The sequence below is a fragment of the Elaeis guineensis genome, chromosome 5, assembly GCF_000442705.2.
Source record: "Elaeis guineensis isolate ETL-2024a chromosome 5, EG11, whole genome shotgun sequence".
Classification (NCBI taxonomy): Eukaryota; Viridiplantae; Streptophyta; class Magnoliopsida; order Arecales; family Arecaceae; genus Elaeis; species Elaeis guineensis.
In genome coordinates, this window is record NC_025997.2 from 126,465,927 (window position 1) to 126,480,468 (window position 14,542).

Here is a 14,542-nt window from a genome sequence, read left to right on the forward strand (position 1 = left end):
CGACCAACCCTCGCGTCTCACTCTTTCGGGCATTCTTTGTGCTCCGACCCCACCCTAAAGCCCGAGGGTGGTGGCTCTTCAAACCCCGGAAGGGTCTTGCCTTCATCACTGGTCTTCCATCGTCCATTCATGGGTGGAAGAATCAATTTTTCTTCGTTTCCTCCTCATCTCCTTGGGGCTTCCCTTCCCGCTGGGGTGTGCCCCGAACCGAAGCCAACGACAACAGCCGGGTGGAGGCGGACGACCGGGAGGACTTCCACCGACTGAAAGACATGTCGGTCCCGAAGCAGAGGGAGCTTGTTACCGAACAAGCTCTCTATGATGCCGGCTTGAGTTTGGTCCCCCGACTAGGTATCGCCCGATCCCCCGGTCTTTCTTTTCATTCGGCTCTTGGTCCGGTCTTTAACTTTTTTGTCGGTATTGCAGGGACACCTCCAAGGATGCGGCCGACAGACGTCGAGATTCGGCGGTTTGCGACAAGGAAGAGGCCAGCATCGGGGGTCGGTCCTTCGCGCCCCCCGAAGAAACCTGCTCCAACGGCGTCGACCGTCGAGGCGTCGGCGACCGACCAGTCGGAGCCTGTAATAGCCCTCGCGGCTCCGACGGCTCACACGTAGGAGAGGCCGGCTGAGGAAGCGGCCGAGGGAACATCGGCGGCTTCGCCGGTGCGGGTGGAGCCGGATGTCGTTCGGGAAATCGAACATCGTCCGGCGGCGTCCGTTGGCACAACAGGGGGCGCCGGGTCGAACTCAAGCGTCCCCTCGCTACCGGTTCCGTCGGTCAGGGCAGCCGATCGAGGGAAAGCCCCGATGGACCCCGCAGAGGAGGCAAGATCGGGGAGCCGCTCTGTGCCGCCGAGCGCACAGTTCCCCGAGGGAGCGTCGGCGTTGGCCGACCACAACCTTGCGAGGAGGTTGTGTCAGGGGATCCTCCTCCCAGCCGATGTAGAGTCACTGAGATCTCGACAGGTGATCGAGATGCTGTCACGGTTCTATCCGACCATGGTCTAGGTAAGGTTCCTGTCGCCTTCCCTCTCTCTTAGGAATTTTTTCTTCATCCTGTGTTCCCGACGAAGCGCTTGAAATGGCAGCTAATCTTCACGATGTCGGAGCTCGAGGCTGGCTACCGGAGGTTCGGGAACGTCCGAGCGGCCTATAAGGAGAGGTCGGCAGCGGCCGAAGCAGAGAAGGCTATGCTGGTCGACCATTTACAACAGTCGGCCGATCGGGAGGCTAAGTTGGTGGACGAAGTCTCCCGGCTCAGGTCCGAACTAAAGTCGGCCAAGAAGGAGGCCAAACACAAGGGTCGGGCCGTGCATCGTCTTCGGCACGAGCGGGACGGCGCTACCGTCGAACTCCAAGGGTCCTTCCCAGTTTGGAGCCAACTTCCCCTGATCCAAGGGCTTCGAGACCTCCGCCTTCCTCAAGACCAAGTCACCAGGCCTGAAGAGCTTTGGTCTGACCTTGGCATTGTAATACCGGGCGACCCTCTGTTGGTATGAAGCCATTCGGATTTGAGCCTCGTCTCGTAGTTCGGGGAGGAGGTCCAGGTCGGCCCTCCGACCCTCGGAGTTGTCCGGCTCCTGATACCGCTCGACCCTTGAAGATGACAGTCCGATCTCGAGCGGGATCATGGCCTCCGTCCCATAGGCCAAACTGAAAGGCGATTCTCCGGTCGGAACGTGGGGTGTCGTTCGGTAAGCCCACAGAACGGAGCCCAGCTCGTCGACCCAGAGACCTTTGGCTTCGTTTAGTCGGGTCTTGAGTCCGTGGAGCAAGGTTCGGTTGGTCACCTCGACCTCGCCGTTGGACTGAGGGTGCCCGACCGAAGTCAGTCGGTGCCTGATGTGGAACCTGGCGCAGAAGTCTCTGAAGTCCTGGTTGTCGAATTGCCGTCCGTTGTCGGTGACGATGGTGTGCGGCAACCCGAACCTGAAGATGATGGATTTTTGGATAAAGTCCTCCATCTTTTGCTCGGTGATCTGCGCCAAGGGCTCGGCCTCGACCCACTTCATGAAGTAGTCGATGGCGACGACGATAAACTTCCTCTGATCCGACGCTGGAGGGAAAGGGCCGAGAATACCGACCCCCCACCGAGCGAAGGGCCATGGAGCGACAATGGGAGCAATTCGGCTGGCCGGTTGGTGTTGAATGTTGGCATACTTTTGACAAGGTTCACACCTCCGGACCAGCTCGGCCGCATCATTTTTCATGGTGGGCCAGTAGTAGCCTTGTCGCAGGACCTTGAAGGCTAGGGACTTGCCCCCCAAGTGGTTCCCGCAAATTCCTTCGTGAATCTCTCGGAGAGCATAGTCGGCGTCGGTCGGCCCCAAACACCTAAGCAAAGGGAGGGAGAACGACCTTTTGTAGAGTCGGCCGTCCATGATCACATATTGAGAGGCCGACCATCGGAGCCGCTTGGCCTCCGTGGGATCTTCGGGGCTGGTCCCGTCGGTCAGATACCGAACGATCGGGTCCATCCAACTCGGTTCGGCCACCAGCTGTTGGACCTCCTCGACCCGATCGATGCTTGATCGCCCGAGGTTTTCCACGAGCGTCCGACCCAGAGAGTCGAAAGCCGAAGTCGCCAATCTGGAAAGTGCGTCGGCACGGGCATTCTCCGACCTGGGGATGTGGGTGATTTCGAAATACCTGAGGCGTGCCACGAGATCTTTCACTTTCTGAAGGTATCTGATCATGGTCGGATCTCGTGCCTCAAATTTGCCCTTGACCTGCCCCACGATCAGCTGAGAGTCGGAGAACGTCCGGAGACTGTCGACGCCCAGCTCGTTCGCCATCCTCAAGCCAGCGAGGAGTGCTTCATATTCGGCTTGATTGTTGGAGGCCTTGAAGTCGAATCGGAGGGCGTACTCGGTGACCACCCCATCCGAATTCGTGAGTAGGAACCCGGCCCCGCTCCCCTGAGCGTTTGAGGCTCCGTCAATGTGCAGTACCCAGGTGGAGACCGGATCCGGCTCGGGGACCGCATCTCGTCCCGGGTCTCCAACTCCCGACCCTTGGTCGGTTGTCGGGCACTCGACGATGAAGTCGGCCAAGACCTGAGCTTTCAGGGCAGGCCTTGGTCGGTACTGAATGTCGAACTCACTGAGCTTCATCGCCCACTTGGCCAGTCGTCCGGACGTGTCCGGTCGGTGCAAAATTGCCCTCAGGGGCTGGTTGGTGAGCACCACTATGGCATGGGCCTGGAAGTATGGTCGAAGTCGTTGTGCGGAGACGGTCAGGGCGAAAATCATCTTTTTCGTCTCCGAATATCTGGCTTCGACGCCGTGGAGCACTTTGCTGGTGTAGTAGATGGGCTGATGAGTTCGGCACTCATTTTCCCGAACGAGCACCGAACTGATCGCCTCGGAAGATGTGACCAATTAGAGATACAAGGTCTCCCCGACCTGCGGCTTCACGAGCAACGGTGGGGAAGCCAAGTACTTCTTCAGGTCTTTGAAGGCCCGCTGGCACTCATCCGACCAAGAGAAACCGTTCGCCTGACGCAAAATCTTGAAGAACGGGAGGCACCTTTCAGCTGATCGGGAAATGAATTGGCTAAGAGCGATGATTTTTTCGTTCAGCTGTTGGACCTCCTTCTTGGTGTTCGGATGGCGCATGCCGAGGATCGCCTTTATTTTCTCAGGGTTGGCCTCGATCCCTCTCTGTGAAACGAGAAATCCGAGGAACTTCCCTGAGGTCACCCTGAAAGCACATTTGGTCGGGTTGAGCTTCATTCGATGTCGTCGCAGGGTGCAGAAGGTCTCCTCGAGATCCTGAACATGATCCGGGATCCACGCGCTCTTCACCAGCATGTCGTCCACGTACACTTCCATGTTGCACCCGATTTGGTCTTTAAAGACCTTATTGACAAGTCGCTGGTAGGTGGCGCCGGCGTTCTTCAGTCCGAAGGGCATCACCCTGTAGCAGTAGAGGCCCTTCGGGGTCATGAAGGCGGTGTGCTCCTCGTCTTCAGGCGCCATCTGGATCTGGTTGTATCCGGCGAAGGCGTCCATGAAGCTGAGCAGTCGAAATTCGGACGTCGCATCCACCAGCTGGTCGATCTTCGGAAGTGGGAAGCTATCCTTCGGACAGGCTCGGTTTAGGTCGATATAGTCGATGCAGATCCTCCACTTCCCGTTGGCTTTCTTGACCATGACAACGTTGGCGAGCCAATCGGGATACGTGGATTCCCGAATGAAGCCTGCTTCGAGTAGCTTGTCCACTTCTTCGTCGATGGCCCTCTGCCTCTCTGGGGCGAAGGACCTTTTCTTCTGCCTCACCGGCCTCATCGTTGGGTCGATGTTGAGTCGGTGAGTTATTGTTTCTGGGGGGATGCCCGACATATCTGCTGCCGACCAAGCAAATATGTCGGCATTGGCCGTCAGAAGCTCCGTCAGTCGTCGTCGTTCGGGGTCGGGCAATTGAGACCCGACCCAGACCTTCCGATCTGGATCTTCCACTATCGGGATCGCCACGAGCTGCTCGGCTGGCGAACCTCGTTCTTCCTCCTCCCGCTGGTCCATCTTGTCGATCGTCAGGGAGCCCTTTGACTCGTCATTTCGAGCGGAGATCTGGAAGCACCATCGGGCGAGCTGCTGATCCCCGCGCATCTCCCCGACCCCATTTTTAGTCAGGAACCGAACGAGAAGATGGTACATCGAGACGATCGCCTTGAGGGCGTTCAGTCCGGGTCGTCCAAGTATGGCGTTGTAGGCCGAAGGAACTTGGACGACCGTGAAAGTTAGGGAGACCGTGCTTTACCGTGGTTCGATGCCGACCGTCACGGGCAGGGTGATTTCTCCTTCTGTCGTGACGGCGTCTCCGACAAAGCCGATCAAGGGCATGGAGACCCTCTTGAGTCGGTCAGTTGACAGTCGCATTCGGAAGAAGGTCGAGTAAAATAAAATATTTGTCGAACTTTCATTATCAACAAAAATTCATTTTACATCATAATTCGCTATTGTCGCCGACACAACAACAGCATCGTCGTGGGGAGTCTGGATGCCCCGAACGTCATCCTCCGTGAAGGTGATTACGTCGTCCGGGAGCAGCCTTTTCGTCGGCTCCCCTCCCGCAGATGTCCCCGGGCCCAGCCGCTTGGAGATCATGTTGATGACTCCGGCCGTCGGCTGGTTGGTCGCCGCCTCTTCAGTCGGCTGGGGGCGTCGATCGGCAACTGGTTGGGTCGGCGGACCCTTCCGAAATTTGCCGAGGTACCCCCGGCGGATGAGAGCTTCAATCTCATCCTTCAACTGGATGCACCGCTCGGTGTCGTGGCCGTGGCTTCGATGGAACCGGCAGTACTTCCGACGGTCGAGGCCTTTTGCCTTCAGAGGCGGAGGCCGTCGCAGGTATTCTTCCCCCTCGATCTCCATTAGGATCTGCGTACGAGGAGCGGAGAGAGGAGTGTAGGAGTCATACCTGGGGCGTGCCGGCCTCGGAGTCTGTTGTCGGGGTGATTTTTGGATCCGTCGGGGTGGCGAGACCCGACTATCGGTCGGGGGCCTGCTGGGTTCGGCGGGCTCCCGACCCTTCCTCCGCTTCTCTTTCGGGCCTCTGGGCTCGGCCAAGCGTCGGTCGGACGCTCCTTCGTCCGCGTGCATATACTTGTATGCGCGCTCCAGTAGCTCGGCATATGTCCGGGGGAGGGTCTTGTTCAGAGAATAGGTGAATCGGGATGCCCTCAGGCCCCGCTTTATGGCTGAAACAGCCATGTCTTCATTGAGGTCCCGGACCTCAAGCGTGGCCGCGTTGAATCGCGCCACAAAATGTCAGAGCGTCTCGTTCTCCCCTTGCTTGAGGGAGAAAAGGCTGTCCGACGTTCGCGGCGGCTTTCGGCTGGTGCTGAAATGGGCCACGAACGAGTGCTCGAGCTGCCCGAAGGAGTGGATACTTTCCGATCGGAGACCAGAGTACCAGGCCCTGGCAGCCTTGCGGAGCGTAGCGGGGAAGCCGATGCAAAAAAGAGCGTCGGTTGCCCCTTGAATCGTCATGAGAGCTTTATAGCTCTCGAGGTGGTCGACTGGGTCGGTGGAGCCGTCGTATGGCTCCACGTGCGGCATTTTGAACCGACTGGGAATCGGCTCATCGAGGACCAGTCGGGAGAGAGGTTGGGCGGTCTGGAAGTCGACGTCGTTCGAAGACTTCTGGCCGTCCATCTGCAACTGGGCGAGTCGACGGTCGATTTCCTCGAACCGGCGCTCGTAGTCGTCCGCCCGTCGATGCTGGGAGACCCCAGGAGTGGAGTCTCCGGAAGATTCTGAGAGGGAGGCCGACGGTGTGCGCGGCCGCTTCTCTTTCCTTGCCCGTTTCAGCAGGGAAGGAGAGGGCTGCCGGGACCGTCGGTCATCACGCCAGGGTCGTTCCCCCTCTTCTCCGTGGGAGCGCTGTAGAGGGCGCTCAAGCGGAGGCGACGGGGATCGGCGCGGTCGTCGGCGGCTGCTCCTGGAAGGCATCGGTCGGGCCGCCGGCTGCCGCTGGAGGCTCTTGACTGCGTCGGTCAGTACGGTTATCTGCCGTACGATGGCCGCGATCTGGGCCTCCGTGGTCACCGCAGGGCGCAGAGAACTGGGCTCCGCCGCCGACGGTGGCGGGGAGGCTTCTTCCCGGCGGGAAGAGCGCCTCGCCGACCCGGTTATCCTCGATCGTTGAGCTCTCATCTTTGTCATCGTGTCCCCTTCCTGGCGCGCCAATCTGTTGCGGCCAATCGCCTCGTCGTCCGATCGCCGGGGAGCGGGCACCTGCAAAATGAAGTCCGCACAGACCGGAGGCGGCTCCGGCGGGGACCCTCCGACGGTCAAGTCAGAGAGGTGACTGGGCAACAGTGAAAACGAAGACAGAGAGCTCGATCGAAGAGAAAGAGAGGGAGCGAGCCTGTGGTTTTTCGGGAGTCGAGGAGTGGACTGAGCGTGATTGATCGATCCCCTTGCACTGTTGCCTTCCCCGGTTTATATAGTGGAGCACGGTATGGCGCCGTCATTAATGGCGCGGACAAGTGAGGAACTGTCAACTCACTGTGGACTGTCAGAGTCGCCGTGAAAATGTCACATCGCCGTGGGGGTTGTCAAATCACCAGGGTTGACAATGCCCCTGGCAGGACAATGTCCCAAGACGGCCGAGCCGCATGTCGCTGTCAGAACTGACAAGATCTGGCGGCTGTACGGCGATGGGAGGAGCCGACCGACCCTAGATCGGTGGCCCGCCGAGTGGCGTCGGGCCCCTCCGTTGGTCGGCGAGTTTTATATGAGTCGGCCATCGGAGCTCCGAGTTCAGTCGGTCGGGAGGGATACGCCCGACATATCCTCAGTCGGTGATGGGCCGTCAATTGGCCAGTGATGGCGTCTGTCAGTCGGTCCCTCCGGTTGTTGGTCGGTCGATCGGTCGGTCTCTCCGGCCATCGGTCGGTCGGTCGGTCCCTTCGACTATCGATCGGTCGGTCGGTCCCTCCGGCCATCGATCGAATGGTCGGCGGATATACCCCAACAGAACAAAAAAACCAAAATCTCTGCAATCGATTTGTCGGATTCCTCAACTATCTAATCAAGATCCTAGCGAACCCCGAAGTTCGCCGCCGAGTGGGAGGAGAAAGCCGGGGAACTGTTTGCTATCTACGGGCGCTACCTCCATTGCATGCGCTGCATCGCCCCTTTCTTGATCCTGAATCCCTATTAGGATCTCCAACGGAGGATTGGATTCGTCCACCGGTTGTGTGAATGAGGCGGTACGGAGAGGCCGAAGAAGGGGCTTTGGTGTTCTTGATGAGCTCCAGTCAAGAGCTCAGTGCTCCTCTGAGGAGGGAAAGAAGGGGGAAGAATGGCTGGGGATCCGGAGCCGTCGGCGGACTATGAGGACTCGGAGTTTGCTTTTGGTGTCGTGATCTTTGGTCTGCCGGATTGTGAGATGCGGAAAGACGATTAAGGATTATCGAAAGATCCTTGACCTTTGATCTGGTTGGCCCGTTGCTTAGGTATCGATGTCTCTCTCTCTTCCTGATCTTCGTCTCTCTCAAGCCCTCGAAACCATTTCTCGGGCAGCTCGAGTAGTCCGAGGAAATATCCCTGAGAGGCATTTTAAAATATTGAAACATTAATTAAGATATTAGCTGATAACAAGATTGCAATTGATGGTCAAGTTGTATTATTTCTGTGGTCAGTGGGAGAAAATTAATAATTGAAGTTGAATATTGATTTAGTCTAACATTGTTTCAGTAGTATGTTAATGGTGTTTTAGGTTTACAGCTGTACAATTTTCCAAATTGTGGTAGTATATGTGCATTTTTCTTTTCTTTTCTTTTTTTTTTAATTTGGTTATTGCATTCTGCAAGTCCCACAGAACTTCTATAATGATTTTGTAGATAACCAGATGGGCTAGGACTATAATTTTCTCCTTCCCCTCAATATTTTGCAGTGTTTCTTGTTTTTGTTGTTGCTGTTAGGAAGTCTTGAAGAGTCAATTTTGTTGGAACAAAAGATTTAGAAAGGGGGAACTCAATTTTGTCACTCAACGCTTCAGATGAAAGACCACTTTTATGGAAAAGATCACAAGTCATTCTCCTTATCAACTGATAAGCACCACATCCGTATGATTTCGATGTCAACTTTCTGTTTTGGGAAATTCAGAGAACTAGAACCATTTTTAAAATCAGAAAACAATATGGACCCGTTGGATATGGATGAAATCTTTACAAGGCTTTTATTACTCGTGCTTTTTCAGATGCGAAGTTATGGAGAAAACTTCTAGTTTCTTTGCTAGAGCACAGTGAATTATTTGTAATTTTATTCTGCTTCTTGATCAAGGCTTAATCAAAATAACTGCCCCTTTCTTTCGTGCTCCCTTTTGGCATCCGTTAGATTAGGTATGGTGATATTAATAGGATTTTTGGTTCTGTTTTCTATCAATTGGTATAAAATCAGGTTGGTTCATAACTATGGATGTCCTTTTAAAGCTATCAAGAAAAGCTTGCAATTAATCTCTTGGAGAAGATGATAGATGATACCTTTGAAAGGATCTTATTTATTTTAACAATTTTGAAAGCAACATAATTATAATCATAATCATCAAACCTTTTCCAAACTGTTTGGGATCAGCTTTTCAGATCCTCATTCACCAGGTATTCCTACTTAGGGCCTACCTTTAAAAGCAACCATGCAGACAAAGATAATATGACTGATGAACCGTCAAATAGGAAGGTTCTAATTGCTGGAGATCTACCTAGGGAAATTTATAAAGAGACTAAAACTATGAAGAGTGGATTTATATATGTGGGATATAGAGATGATACAATATGAATGTGTCATTATGGAAAATGACCCATGCTTATGAATTTATCTGACACGGATTTTTTAAGACTTTTATGGCAGAGGTTGGATTTAACATTGGTAAGTCAATGCAGATATTTGTGATAAGTAATCTCTAACATTAGTGCAAGTCCCTTGTATTTTGCAAATGAACCTAGTTTGTAAAAGTAGATTGTGTTTTTGTTGGACAAGATGTCATCAGTATAAAAAATATTATGACACCATATTGCAACCTGAAGACTGATTTGTGACATCTTTACTGAAGCCATTGGGTGGTACAATTTTCAAACTGTGGTGTAAGCTGGAACATGGGTTATATCCATGCTTGATCTTGAAGAGTCCTTAACACCTACATGACTGTGACTCTATCACCATATTCTGACTATTCTCTTTGCCATTCTTTTTTTGGGTCACCATCTATTTTGTTTTTGGGTTTTAAGTACAAAATCAGTAGATATTGCAGTGTCCGTTTTTACCACATCCTTTGGAAATCTTGATCTGTTTTGCCGGTTCTCCATCCTGTAGGCAAGCCTTTTATCAACTTCATAAAAAAGTCTTTCTTTTTGATTGAATGGAGCATCTATTATTAGTGTATATTGCTGATCATGATAGGGTTCATTAGTTATCTTGAAACAGCATTTTGTTGAGGAGCAGTCATGGATATATGTATAGTCATTTCTTATTAGGAGATACAGATTCTTGTAACAAAAAAGAATGCTTTTATTGTATTACCAGGGTTATCCATTTTGAGGCATCTGAAAAGCTTCTTGGTACACTTTCCCGGGAATTATATAATCGTACACTATATATGATGGAGCATTTCTCATTTTTTAATGAAGAGTTGCTGGATCACTTTTGCATGGAGACATCGACAACATGCCTGATATCATCACAAAAGGTTGAATTTGAAAAGGTCTCTTCTTATTTAACAGTGATTAATATGGAAAGGGTTTTTTCTCAGATTTCCTGAACTAAAATAACTTATTTTCTGATAAAATGCAGATTGCCTAGAAATTCTGTTACTTTTTTGACTCCAACTGGGAAAGGTCACATTTTCTTTTTTTGTTTGGCATTTTAATAACTGTTTTGATTCCATGGTTTGTAAATTGCAAGGTTTAGTTGCATATTCTGTCACATTGTTGTTGATTATAGTTGCCATTAAGATATTATATGACTGCAGACATGGCCGTTGCACACATTATGCTTTTCTTTTTTCTAGAAAAGTAATTATTATTGGTCTATGTTTGTTTTGCATCCATTCATTAAAATATTTTCCTCTTTGATGGGATTGGACACCGTATTGATTTTAGAATTCATTGGAAGTTCATTGTTTCCTTTATTTATTTGAGTGGCACTCTGCATTCAGTATTAGGCATTTGTTGCTGGAATACAAGTTCAATAGTGTTGCAGATCCCAGGAATTGCTAGAATGAAGAAAGTCAGCTACTTTTCCCCCTCAAGACATACTATTCACAAAATTAATATGTGATGTATATCATTTGTTGAAATTAAATATCGCATTCATGTATTAGTGATTGAGCACAACCTGAATAAAATATGTAGAATTAGATGCTTAAGGGGGCTGGACAGGGCTAATATGGAGCTTTTCCTTGCTGATCTTTTAGGTTTCAGCACTTGGGCTGGCATCAGTATAGGGTGATATACTTCTTGAGACCCATCTGATCATAAATAGATGGACTTATGTTGGAAATTTCTTACAAGTTCTCTACTAAATCAATTGGGTTTGTTTAAGTCTTTTATTTAATAACCTTCATCCAAGCTATGGGAAATTAGCTACACAAAACTGTTGTATATGGATTGTAATTGAAGTTAAAGACTTTTAGGCCATGTTTGGTTGTCAGGAATGGGAATCAGGAACCATAAAACCGTTCCTACTTCCTAGGAAACCCATTCCTGTAATCATCGTGAATGCTTTCTTTGATTCTTGTGTTTGGATAAGTCCAGGTAAAATTTAAGGAGTGAAACAGACAATACATATTTTTTTTTAAAAAAGGAATGCTTAAATCATTTCTATGGCTACTTTTTAAACAGTGAGGTCTTCTCTGTGGACCGGAGCATCTTCTTTCATTTTAACAAATGTTATTGTTAACTTGTACAGTTCATACTCTTTGGCTCAACCCATCAATTATCCCGTAATAACATTTTCACAATTAGAATTATTCATATCATGATGGCATTTAATTATGAAAGTTGGCTTGGTAGCTGACCCTGTTGGTCATTTATTTTGAGAATAAGAGTATAAGGTTTTTGCTTCCGGTAGTATCATTTCCTCCACTTAATGGATAATCATTTGCGCCCAACAGGGAATTGCATTTCATCTCAAATCTAGTTGATTGGATTTGCAACAATAACCATAAATTTCAACCACAATATGGATATATGATATATCTTCTCTATCTATCCTATTCATTGGTACTGGTCATTGATACTGGAAAATTGCTTATCAGAAAATTTTCGATTACTTTGTTCAGGAATGACATGAAACTCCTATTCCATGATAGTGAGCATGTTTGAGTCAATGCAGTCTGACCTTTGAAGCCACGTCAATAAGTTGATCTCTCTCTCTCTCTCTCTCTGAACAAAACTCTGGTTGATAATCTGATCTCAGGCTTTATCAATAAACTATTCTCAGAAGTGCATTACTTGTAAAACAAAATGTGATCGGTGTTAAATAAAACAACTGTTCGTATAAAATTGATAACCTTGATATTTTCCATCATCTTCCTTTATACTGTTCCATCACAAGCTCCATTTTTTTTTATAGCATAGAATGGGCTCTAAATGACAGGGTTGCATCTTTTCACAGCCCCTGCTCCAAACCGTGCGCAGCCACTTTTCCCATTCTTCATTTTTTCTGGATTTATGCACGGCAAGCCATGTCCAGAGCTCAGTGCCCCTGGATCTCTTACATCCTAATTAGGAAGTTCTGTTCTACAATACTTCTGTATTTATTCTTTTGAATGCACTTATGCAGATTTCAGTTTAATATTTTGGACTGTTTTAGTCCTAAAGCCAGATAGGATGGTTACGTGCTATCTCGAGTGAATTGCTGTTTTGATCCTTCTGATTTCTAGCCACAGATATAGAGGCCAACTCCAGGTTATAAGCTATATTAGTGGCACTAAATATTCCATTGGCCTTCCTTAGCCTTATTTTCCTTCTTGTTCTCTGCCATCTGCTTGTGCATGTATGCTTATGCTTGTGTTTTCTTTAGGAGACCTGAATTCTTTATCATTATTTGATATTGTTAATGGTGCAAAATATAGAAGAGTTCATTTAAGACCTGCTCGTCAGCTCTATAATTTAGTATTTATTAGGATAATGCCAGGCAGGGTTGATAAGCTTTGCTTTCAACAGAAGTGGAAGCACAAAATGATCTGCAACTCGCAATTGTCCTTAACTGCCTCCATTAGTGGTACTGCTGCTTCTGCTTCTACTCACACCAATTTGTCATGGATGAGTTGTATGGTGACTCAGGTGAGCAGTTCTGGTCAAGGAAGAAGATTGCAAGTTTAGAACACTGTGCTGCAACACTCCTAATGGGATGCAGCAGTGGATCTTTGATTCTTAAAGGGTGATATACCCCACAAGGGCCTCATCGATCTTACATATTGGCCAGTTGCCCAGCCATCGTTGCCTACCTCTGGTACGTCATGTGATGGACATGAGTTGATTCAGTTAATTATTACTTGATGCTTGGTGAAAGGATGACTCGCAGGGTTGCTCTAGTGAAGGGACAAAATTTGCATTGCTCATGGTGAAGCCTCGAGATTCCCATTCTTGACTGGAGCTGCCCTGGTGTGTTTTGGTGTACGTACACATTATAAACTAAGGTGCTTTGATATCTGGAGTTTGTATTTATTTTGTTATTCGACTTTGAAGTACATGTCATTGCTCGGTGAAGTTTGTGCAATATTTATTTGATTGTTTGTCATAGCCAATCATGGGTGTTATAAAATGTTGAAAACTTAGTTCTAGTCATTGCATTTTGGTGCAGTGATGAGAATATTTTGTACATTGGTTTGATGCATTATTTATGCATATGCATCAGTTTTCTAAACTTGCTGCATGTTGTCAGCATTATAAATTTTTAATGTTGGAGTTGCTTGTGTACCATGACAAACTATTGGCCATATCCTTTCGCATGTCTTCTCAACTCATTTATGTGCTATAGTGAAGCTTCTTTAAGAGGTTTTGCTGGCTATTGTTTCAGCAAGATGTTTTAATGGCAGGGAGAAATTGTGGAAAACAAGTTTGCCGTCTCTCTCAGCCTCCTGTAGACTCAGTACCATCTTGTGATGGCCGGCCGGCAACTTTTTACACTCCAGTTTCCTACACAAATACGTGCAAAAGGGGCCTTCATCTTGATCTCTGCTGCTGCTACTCTACAATACGAACTTCTTTTTGCTTCTGTCAATGAAGGCTGCGGATAAATCGAACCATATTTAGTAGAAGCTGAATCACACCTTTCCTCAATATATGAGCCCAGTATGAATCAAATGTGCAGCCTATTTCTTTAAAGGTGTTAGGCTCAATTTGAAGGCTTGTTCCGTTGTTGTAGATGGGCTGAGTTGGAGTCCGCTTCGCTAAAATCACCTTGCCTCGTTTTAGGCTGAAATCTCTTCTGGCCATTTCTCCCGTTCATGGTTCATTTGTGGAACTGACTTCTGCTCTACTTTAAGCCAACCAAATATCCCAAGTGGGCAGTTGATGGCTAATGTAACCACCAATGTTCAGTTATATATAACCAAACAAGTCTTGAGTGCAAGTGGCTTATGTGTGCGAGCCAGTTTTAGTTCAACAATGCAATGACAAACTATCTGTGGTTACTAATAACGTCATTTACCCATCCATTCAATGCCACCAATTTAATATGGTTGTTAGGAAGTGCAGTATATTTAGGACATCTTTGGAAACATCTATGGGAATATGCCGAGATGGGCAGACAGAGAGTGGCAGGGATGAGGAACATAGATACCAGAAGAACGAAGAGGGAGCTTGCGAGGGGTCACAGCCATGCCGCTGAAATGACCTCAGCCTTGGAAAATGATGCAGCAAATATGGTCTTGCTGCTTGTCAATATGACTAGCAGAAGCAACAATTGAATTTAGGATTTTGTGTTATTGGGCATTGGATCGGTCCAATCAAATAGCCGAGTCTTGGAGTTATGATATGCAAGGCTAAAAGAAGAAATCGTGGAGCCATTCACCAGTAAAAAGAAATC

The 14,542-nt window shown here is 48.8% G+C and overlaps 1 long non-coding RNA gene across 3 annotated transcripts; it reads left to right on the forward strand.

Moving 5' to 3' along the window:
• Positions 1–7,491: 7,491 nt before the first annotated feature.
• Positions 7,492–13,259, forward strand: LOC105045874 (uncharacterized). Of its 3 annotated transcripts, none has more exons than XR_012141679.1 (3): positions 7,492–7,968; positions 10,034–10,211; positions 10,301–13,259. It is a non-coding gene; the product is annotated as an uncharacterized lncRNA (long non-coding RNA). The 3 variants fall into 3 exon arrangements; XR_012141678.1 differs by having other exon boundaries at positions 10,034–10,196; XR_012141677.1 differs by having other exon boundaries at positions 10,034–13,259.
• Positions 13,260–14,542: the final 1,283 nt, after the last annotated feature.